We start from the raw sequence: 10,696 nt of genomic DNA, 5'->3' as shown, positions 1-10,696 counted from the left end.
GGAGTAACTATACGTAGGTACAGCAACATGTGCAAGTAAGAAGAAAGTCCCTGTATATCAGGACGGGATCTGGAGTAACTATACGTAGGTACAGCAACATGTGCAAGTAAGAAGAAAGTCCCTGTATATCAGGACGGGATCTGGAGTAACTATACGTAGGTACAGCAACATGTGCAAGTAAGAAGAAAGTCCCTGTATATCAGGACGGGATCTGGAGTAACTATACGTAGGTACAGCAACATGTACATGTAAGAAGAAAGTCCCGGTATATGAGGACGGGATCTGGAGTAGCTATACGTAGGTACAGGAACATGTGGAAGTAAGAAGAAAGTCCCTGTATATCAGGAAGGGATCTTGAGTAACTATACGTAGTTACAGGAACATGTGCAAGTAAGAAGAAAGTCCCTGTACATCAGGACGGGATCTGGAGTAACTATACGTAGGTACAGCAACATGTGCAAGTAAGAAGAAAGTCCCTGTACATCAGGACGGGATCTGGAGTAACTATACGTAGGTACAGCAACATGTGGAAGTAAGAAGAAAGTCCCTGTATATCAGGACGGGATCTGGAGTAACAATACGTAGGTACAGCAACATGTGCAAGTAGGAAGAAAGTCCCTGTATATCAGGAAGGGATCTGGAGTAACTACACGTAGGTACAGCAACATGTACAAGTAAGAAGTAAGTCCCTGTATATCAGGACGGGATCTGGAGTAACTATAAGTAGGTACAGCAACATGTGGAAGTAAGAAGAAAGTCCCTGTATATCAGGACGGGATCTGGGGTAAGTAAACGTAGGTACAACAACATGTGCAAGTAAGAAGTAAGTCCCTGTATATCAGGACGGGATCTGGAGTAACTATACGTAGGTACAGCAACATGTGCAAGTAAGAAGAAAGTCCCTGTATATCAGGACCGGATCTGGAGTAACAATACGTAGGTACAGCAATATGTGGAAGTAAGAAGAAAGTCCCTGTATATCAGGACAGGATCTGGGGTAAGTAAACGTAGGTACAGCAACATGTACAAGTAAGAAGTAAATCCCTGTATATCAGGACGGGATCTGGAGTAACTATACGTAGGTACAGCAACATGTGGAAGTAAGAAGAAAGTCCCTGTATATCAGGACGGGATCTGGGGTAAGTAAACGTAGGTACAACAACATGTGCAAGTAAGAAGGAAGTCACTGTATATCAGGAAGGGATCTGGAGTAACTATACGTAGGTACAGGAAGATGTGCAAGTAAGAAGAAAGTCCCTGTATATCAGGACGGGATCTGGAGTAACAATACGTAGGTACAGCAACATGTTGAAGTAAGAAGAAAGTCCCTGTACATCAGGACGGGATCTTGAGTAACTATACGTAGGTACAGCAACATGTGGAAGTAAGAAGAAAGTCCCTGTATATCAGGACGGGATGTGGGGTAAGTAAACGTAGGTACAACAACATGTGCAAGTAAGAAGTAAGTCCCTGTATATCAGGACGGGATCTGGAGTAACTATACGTAGGTACAGCAACATGTGCAAGTAAGAAGAAAGTCCCTGTATATCAGGACCGGATCTGGAGTAACAATACGTAGGTACAGCAATATGTGGAAGTAAGAAGAAAGTCCCTGTATATCAGGACAGGATCTGGGGTAAGTAAACGTAGGTACAGGAACATGTACAAGTAAGAAGTAAATCCCTCTATATCAGGACGGGATCTGGAGTAACTATACGTAGGTACAGCAACATGTGGAAGTAAGAAGAAAGTCCCTGTATATCAGGACGGGATCTGGGGTAAGTAAACGTAGGTACAACAACATGTGCAAGTAAGAAGTAAGTCCCTGTATATCAGGACGGGATCTGGAGTAACTATACGTAGGTACAGGAAGATGTGCAAGTAAGAAGAAAGTCCCTGTATATCAGGACGGGATCTGGAGTAACAATACGTAGGTACAGCAACATGTTGAAGGAAGAAGAAAGTCCCTGTACATCAGGACGGGATCTTGAGTAACTATACGTAGGTACAGCAACATGTGGAAGTAAGAAGAAAGTCCCTGTATATCAGGACGGGATCTGGGGTAAGTAAACGTAGGTACAGCAACATGTACAAGTAAGAAGTAAGTCCCTGTATATCAGGACGGGATCTGGAGTAACAATACGTAGGTACAGCAACATGTGGAAGTAAGAAGAAAGTCCCTGTATATCAGGACGTGATCTGGGGTAAGTAAACGTAGGTACAGCAACATGTGCAAGTAAGAAGTAAGTCCCTGTATATCAGGACGGGATCTGGAGTAACTATACGTAGGTACAGCAACATGTGCAAGTAAGAAGAAAGTCCCTGTATATCAGGACGGGATCTGGAGTAACAATACGTAGGTACAGCAACATGTGGAAGTAAGAAGAAAGTCCCCGTATGTCAGGACACGATCTGGAGTAACTATACGTAGGAACAGCAAAATGTACAAGTAAGGAGAAAGTCCCTGTACATCAGGACGGGATCTTGAGTAACTATACGTAGGTACAGCAACATGTACAAGTAAGAAGGAAGTCCCCGTATGTCAGGACAGGATCTGGAGTAACTATACGTAGGAACAGCAACATGTGCAAGTAAGAAGAAAGTCCCTGTATATCAGGACGGGATCTGGAGTAACTATACGTACATGTAGGTACAGCAACATGTACAAGTAAGAAGAAAGTCCCTGTATATCAGGACGGGATCTGGAGTAACTATACGTAGGTACCGCAACATGTACATGTAAGAAGAAAGTCCCCGTATGTCAGGACACGATCTGGAGTAACTATACGTAGGTACAGCAAAATGTACAAGTAAGAAGAAAGTCCCTGTATATCAGGACGGGATCTGGAGTAACTATACGTAGGTACATCAACATGCACAAGTAAGAAGAAAGTCCCTGTATATAAGGACGGGATCAGGAGTAACAATACGTAGGTACAGCATCATGTACAAGTAAGAAGTAAGTTCCTGTATACCTGTATATCAGGACGGGATCTGGAGTAACTATACGTAGGTACAGGAACATGTACAAGTAAGAAGAAAGTCCCTGTATATCAAAACGGGGTCTGGAGTAACTATACGTAGGTACAGGAACATGTGCAAGTAAGAAGAAAGTCCCCGTATATCAGGACGGCATCCGGAGTAACTATAAGTAGGTACAGCAACATGTACAAGTAAGAAGAAAGTCCCTGTAAATCAGGACGGGATCTGGAGTAACTATACGTAGGTACAGCAACATGTACAAGTAAGAAGAAAGTCCCTGTACATCAGGACGGGATCTGGAGTAACTATACGTAGGTACAGCAACATGTACAAGTAAGAAGAAAGTCCATGTATATCAGGACGGGATTTTGAGTAACTATACGTAGGTACAGCAACATACACAAGTAAGAAGAAAGTCCCTGTATGTCAGGAAGGGATCTTGAGTAACTATACGTAGGTACAGCAACATGTACAAGTAAGAAGAAAGTTCCCGTATGTCAGGACAGGATCTGGAGTAACTATACGTAGGTACAGCAACATGTGCAAGTAAGAAGAAAGTTACTGTAAATCAGGACGAGATCTGGAGTAACTACACGTACATGTAGGTACAGCAACATGTACAAGTAAGAAGAAAGTCCCTGTACATCAGGACGGGATCTGGAGTAACTATACGTAGGTACAGCAACATGTGCAAGTAAGAAGAAAGTCCCTGTATATCAGGACGGGATCTGGAGTAACTATACGTAGGTACCGCAACATGTGCAAGTAAGAAGAAAGTCCCTGTATATCAGGACGGCATCTGGAGTAACTATAAGTAGGTACAGGAACATGTACAAGTAAGAAGAAAGTCCCTGTAAATCAGGACGGGATCTGGAGTAACTATACGTAGGTACAGCAACATGTACAAGTAAGAAGAAAGTCCATGTATATCAGGACGGGATCTTGAGTAACTATACGTAGGTACAGCAACATACACAAGTAAGAAGAAAATCCCTGTATGTCAGGAAGGGATCTTGAGTAACTATACGTAGGTACAGCAACATGTACAAGTAAGAAGAAAGTTCCCGTATGTCAGGACAGGATCTGGAGTAACTATACGTAGGTACAGCAACATGTGCAAGTAAGAAGAAAGTTACTGTAAATCAGGACGAGATCTGGAGTAACTATACGTACATGTAGGTACAGCAACATGTACAAGTAAGAAGAAAGTCCCTGTACATCAGGACGGGATCTGGAGTAACTATACGTAGGTACAGCAACATGTGGAAGTAAGAAGAAAGTCCCTGTATATCAGGACGGGATCTGATGTAACTATACGTAGGTACCGCAACATGTGCAAGTAAGAAGAAAGTCCCTGTATATCAGGACGGGATCTGGAGTAACTACACGTAGGTACAGCAACATGTGCAAGTAAGAAGAAAGTCCTTGTATATCTGGACGGGATCTGGGGTAAGTAAACGTAGGTACAGCAACATGTGCAAGTAAGAAGTAAGTCCCTGTATATCTGGACGGGATTTGGAGTAACTATACGTAGGTACAGCAACATGTGTAAGTAAGAAGAAAGTCCCTGTATATCAGGACGGGATCTGGAGTAACTATACGTAGGTACAGGAACATGTGCAAGTAAGAAGAAAGTCCCTGTATATCAGGACGGGATCTGGAGTAACTATACGTAGGTACAACAACATGTGCAAGTAAGAAGAAAGTCCCTGTATATCAGGACGGGATCTGGAGTAACTATACGTAGGTACAGCAACATGTGCAAGTAAGAAGAAAGTCCCTGTATATCAGGACGGGATCTGGAGTAACTATACGTAGGTACAGCAACATGTACATGTAAGAAGAAAGTCCCTGTACATCAGGACGGGATCTGGAGTAACTATACGTAGGTACAGGAACATGTGGAAGTAAGAAGAAAGTCCCTGTATATCAGGACGGGATCTTGAGTAACTATACGTAGTTACAGCAACATGTGCAAGTAAGAAGAAAGTCCCTGTACATCAGGACGGGATCTGGAGTAACTATACGTAGGTACAGCAACATGTGCAAGTAAGAAGAAAGTCCCTGTATATCAGGACGGGATCTGCAGTAACAATACGTAGGTACAGCAACATGTGCAAGTAAGAAGAAAGTCCCTGTATATCAGGAAGGGATCTGGAGTAACTACACGTAGGTACAGCAACATGTGCAAGTAAGAGAAAGTCCCTGTATATCAGGACAGGATCTGGGGTAAGTAAACGTAGGTACAGCAACATGTGCAAGTAAGAAGTAAGTCCCTGTATATCAGGACGGGATCTGGAGTAACTATACGTAGGTACAGCAATATGTGGAAGTAAGAAGAAAGTCCCTGTATATCAGGACGGGATCTGGAGTAACAATACGTAGGTACAGCAATATGTGGAAGTAAGAAGAAAGTCCCTGTATATCAGGACGGGATCTGGGGTAAGTAAACGTAGGTACAGCAACATACACAAGTAAGAAGTAAGTCCCTGTATACCAGGACGGGATCTGCAGTAACTATACGAAGGTACAGCAACATGTGGAAGTAAGAAGAAAGTCCCTGTATATCAGGAGGGGTTCTGGGGTAAGTAAACGTAGGTACAACAACATGTGCAAGTAAGAAGTAAGTCCCTGTATATCAGGACGGGATCTGGAGTAACTATACGTAGGTACAGGAACATGTGCAAGTAAGAAGAAAGTCCCTGTATATCAGGACGGGATCTGGAGTAACAATACGTAGGTACAGCAACATGTGCAACCAAGAAGAAAGTCCCTGTATATCAGGACGGGATCTGGGGTAAGTAAACGTAGGTACAGCAACATGTACAAGTAAGAAGTAAGTCCCTGTATATCAGGACGGGATCTGGAGTAACTATACGTAGGTACAGCAACATGTGCAAGTAAGAAGAAAGTCCCTGTATATCAGGACGGGATCTGGGGTAAGTAAACGTAGGTACAACAACATGTACAAGTAAGAAGTAAGTCCCTGTATATCAGGACGGGATCTGGAGTAACTATACGTAGGTACAGCAACATGTGCAAGTAAGAAGAAAGTGCCTGTATATCAGGAGGGGATCTGGAGTAACAATACGTAGGTACAGCAACATGTACAAGTAAGAAGTAAGTCCCTGTATATCAGGACGGGATCTTGAGTAACTATACGAAGGTACAGCAACATGTGGAAGTAAGAAGAAAGTCCCTGTATATCAGGACGTGATCTGGGGTAAGTAAACGTAGGTACAACAACATGTGCAAGTAAGAAGTAAGTCCCTGTATATCAGGACGGGATCTGGAGTAACTATACGTAGGTACAGGAACATGTGCAAGTAAGAAGAAAGTCCCTGTATATCAGGACGGGATCTGGAGTAACAATACGTAGGTACAGCAACATGTGCAACCAAGAAGAAAGTCCCTGTATATCAGGACGGGATCTTGGGTAAGTAAACGTAGGTACAGCAACATGTACAAGTAAGAAGTAAGTCCTTGTATATCAGGACGGGATCTGGAGTAACTATACGTAGGTACAGCAACATGTGGAAGTAAGAAGAAAGTCCCTGTATATCAGGACGGGATCTGGGGTAAGTAAACGTAGGTACAGCAACATGTACAAGTAAGAAGTAAGTCCCTGTATATCAGGACGGGATCTGGAGTAGCTATACGTAGGTACCGCAACATGTGCAAGTAAGAAAAAAGTGCCTGTATATCAGGACGGGATCTTGAGTAACAATACGTAGGTACAGCAACATGTGGAAGTAAGAAGAAAGTCCCTGTACATCAGGACACGATCTTGAGTAACTATACGTAGGTACAGCAACATGTGGAAGTAAGAAGAAAGTCCCTGTATATCAGGACGGGATCTGGGGTAAGTAAACATATGTACAGCAACATGTACAAGTAAGAAGTAAGTCCCTGTATATCAGGACGGGATCTGGAGTAACTATACGTAGGTACAGCAACATGTGGAAGTAAGAAGAAAGTCCCTGTATATCAGGACGGGATCTGGGGTAAGTAAACGTAGGTACAGCAACATGTGCAAGTAAGAAGTAAGTCCCTGTATATCAGGACGGGATCTGGAGTAACTATACGTAGGTACAGCAACATGTGCAAGTAAGAAGAAAGTCCCTGTATATCAGGACGGGATCTGGAGTAACTATACGTAGGTACCGCAACATGTACATGTAAGAAGAAAGTCCCCGTATGTCAGGACACAATCTGGAGTAACTATACGTAGGTACAGCAACATGTACAAGTAAGAAGAAAGTCGCTGTACATCAGGACGGGATCTGGAGTAACCATACGTAGGTACAGCAACATGTACAAGTAAGAAGAAAGTCCATGTATATCAGGACGGGATCTTGAGTAACTATACGTAGGTACAGCAACATACACAAGTAAGAAGAAAATCCCTCTATGTCAGGAAGGGATCTTGAGTAACTATACGTAGGTACAGCAACATGTACAAGTAAGAAGAAAGTTCCCGTATGTCAGGACGGGATCTGGAGTAACTATACGTAGGTACAGCAACATGTGGAAGTAAGAAGAAAGTCCTTGTATATCAGGACGGGATCTGGAGTAACTATACGTAGGTACCGCAACATGTGCAAGTAAGAAGAAAGTCCCTGTATATCAGGAAGGGATCTGGAGTAACTACACGTAGGTACAGCAACATGTGCAAGTAAGAAGAAAGTCCTTGTATATCAGGACGGGATCTGGGGTAAGTAAACGTAGGTACAGCAACATGTGCAAGTAAGAAGTAAGTCCCTGTATATCAGGACGGGATTTGGAGTAACTATACGTAGGTACAGCAACATGTGCAAGTAAGAAGAAAGTCCCTGTATATCAGGACGGGATCTGGAGTAACTATACGTAGGTACAGGAACATGTGCAAGTAAGAAGAAAGTCCCTGTATATCAGGACGGGATCTGGAGTAACTATACGTAGGTACAACAACATGTGCAAGTAAGAAGAAAGTCCCTGTATATCAGGACGGGATCTGGAGTAACTATACGTAGGTACAGCAACATGTGCAAGTAAGAAGAAAGTCCCTGTATATCAGGACGGGATCTGGAGTAACTATACGTAGGTACAGCAACATGTACAAGTAAGAAGAAAGTCCCTGTATATCAGGACGGGATCTGGAGTAACTATACGTAGGTACAGGAACATGTGGAAGTAAGAAGAAAGTCCCTGTATATCAGGACGGGATCTGCAGTAACAATACGTAGGTACAGCAACATGTGCAAGTAAGAAGAAAGTCCCTGTATATCAGGAAGGGATCTGGAGTAACTACACGTAGGTACAGCAACATGTGCAAGTAAGAGAAAGTCCCTGTATATCAGGACGGGATCTGGGGTAAGTAAACGTAGGTACAGCAACATGTGCAAGTAAGAAGTAAGTCCCTGTATATCAGGACGGGATCTGGAGTAACTATACGTAGGTACAGCAATATGTGCAAGTAAGAAGAAAGTCCCTGTATATCAGGACGGGATCTGGAGTAACAATACGTAGGTACAGCAATATGTGGAAGTAAGAAGAAAGTCCCTGTATATCAGGACGGGATCTGGGGTAAGTAAACGTAGGTACAGCAACATGTACGAGTAAGAAGTAAGTCCCTGTATATCAGGACGGGATCTGGAGTAACTATACGAAGGTACAGCAACATGTGGAAGTAAGAAGAAAGTCCCTGTATATCAGGACGGGATCTGGGGTAAGTAAACGTAGGTACAACAACATGTGCAAGTAAGAAGTAAGTCCCTGTATATCAGGACGGGATCTGGAGTAACTATACGTAGGTACAGCAACATGTGCAAGTAAGAAGAAAGTCCCTGTATATCAGGACGGGATCTTGAGTAACAATACGTAGGTACAGCAACATGTGCAACCAAGAAGAAAGTCCCTGTATATCAGGACGGGATCTGGGGTAAGTAAACGTAGGTACAGCAACATGTACAAGTAAGAAGTAAGTCCCTGTATATCAGGACGGGATCTGGAGTAACTATACGTAGGTACAGCAACATGTGGAAGTAAGAAGAAAGTCCCTGTATATCAGGACGGGATCTGGGGTAAGTAAACGTAGGTGCAACAACATGTACAAGTAAGAAGTAAGTCCCTGTATATCAGGACGGGATCTGGAGTAACTATACGTAGGTACAGCAACATGTGGAAGTAAGAAGAAAGTGCCTGTATATCAGGACGGGATCTGGAGTAACAATACGTAGGTACAGCAACATGTGGAAGTAAGAAGAAAATCCCTGTACATCAGGACGGGATCTTGAGTAACTATACGTAGGTACAGCAACATGTGGAAGTAAGAAGAAAGTCCCTGTATATCAGGACGGGATCTGGGGTAAGTAAACATAGGTACAGCAACATGTACAAGTAAGAAGTAAGTCCCTGTATATCAGGACGGGATCTGGAGTAACTATACGTAGGTACAGCAACATGTGGAAGTAAGAAGAAAGACCCTGTATATCAGGACGGGATCTGGGGTAAGTAAACGTAGGTACAGCAACATGTGCAAGTAAGAGGTAAGTCCCTGTATATCAGGACGGGATCTGGAGTAACTATACGTAGGTACAGGAACATGTGCAAGTAAGAAGAAAGTCCCTGTATATCAGGACGGGATCTGGAGTAACAATACGTAGGTACAGCAATATGTGCAAGTAAGAAGAAAGTTCCTGTACATCAGGACGGGATCTGGAGTAACTATACGTAGGTACAGCAACATGTGCAACCAAGAAGAAAGTCCCTGTATATCAGGACCGGATCTGGAGTAACTATACGTAGGTACAGCAACATGTGCAAGTAAGAAGAAAGTCCTTGTATATCAGGACGGGATCTGGAGTAACTATACATACAGTGTAGGTACAGCAACATGTGCAAGTAAGAAGAAATTCCCTGTATATCAGGACGTGATCTGGAGTAACTATACGTACCTGTAGGTACAACAACATGTGCAAGTAAGAAGAAAGTCCCTGTATATCAGGACGGGATCTGGAGTAACTATACGTAGGTACAACAACATGTGCAAGTAAGAAGAAAGTCCCTGTATATCAGGACGGGATCTGGAGTAACTATACGTAGGTACAGCAACATGTGCAAGTAAGAAGAAAGTCCCTGTATATCAGGACGGGATCTGGAGTAACTATACGTAGGTACAGCAACATGTACAAGTAAGAAGAAAGTCCCTGTATATCAGGACGGGATCTGGAGTAACTATACGTAGGTACAGGAACATGTGGAAGTAAGAAGAAAGTCCCTGTATATCAGGACGGGATCTGCAGTAACAATACGTAGGTACAGCAACATGTGCAAGTAAGAAGAAAGTCCCTGTATATCAGGAAGGGATCTGGAGTAACTACACGTAGGTACAGCAACATGTGCAAGTAAGAGAAAGTCCCTGTATATCAGGACGGGATCTGGGGTAAGTAAACGTAGGTGCAGCAACATGTGCAAGTAAGAAGTAAGTCCCTGTATATCAGGACGGGATCTGGAGTAACTGTACGTAGGTACAGCAATATGTGCAAGTAAGAAGAAAGTCCCTGTATATCAGGACGGGATCTGGAGTAACAATACGTAGGTACAGCAATATGTGGAAGTAAGAAGAAAGTCCCTGTATATCAGGACGGGATCTGGGGTAAGTAAACGTAGGTACAGCAACATGTACAAGTAAGAAGTAAGTCCCTGTATATCAGGACGGGATCTGGAGTAACTA

The sequence above is a fragment of the Haliotis rufescens genome, unplaced genomic scaffold (genome assembly GCF_023055435.1).
Source record: "Haliotis rufescens isolate VD_foot unplaced genomic scaffold, xgHalRufe1.0.p SCAF_4, whole genome shotgun sequence".
Classification (NCBI taxonomy): domain Eukaryota; kingdom Metazoa; phylum Mollusca; class Gastropoda; order Lepetellida; family Haliotidae; genus Haliotis; species Haliotis rufescens.
The sequence above is the reverse complement of the archived record's forward strand: the minus strand, read 5'-3'. Positions refer to the sequence as shown.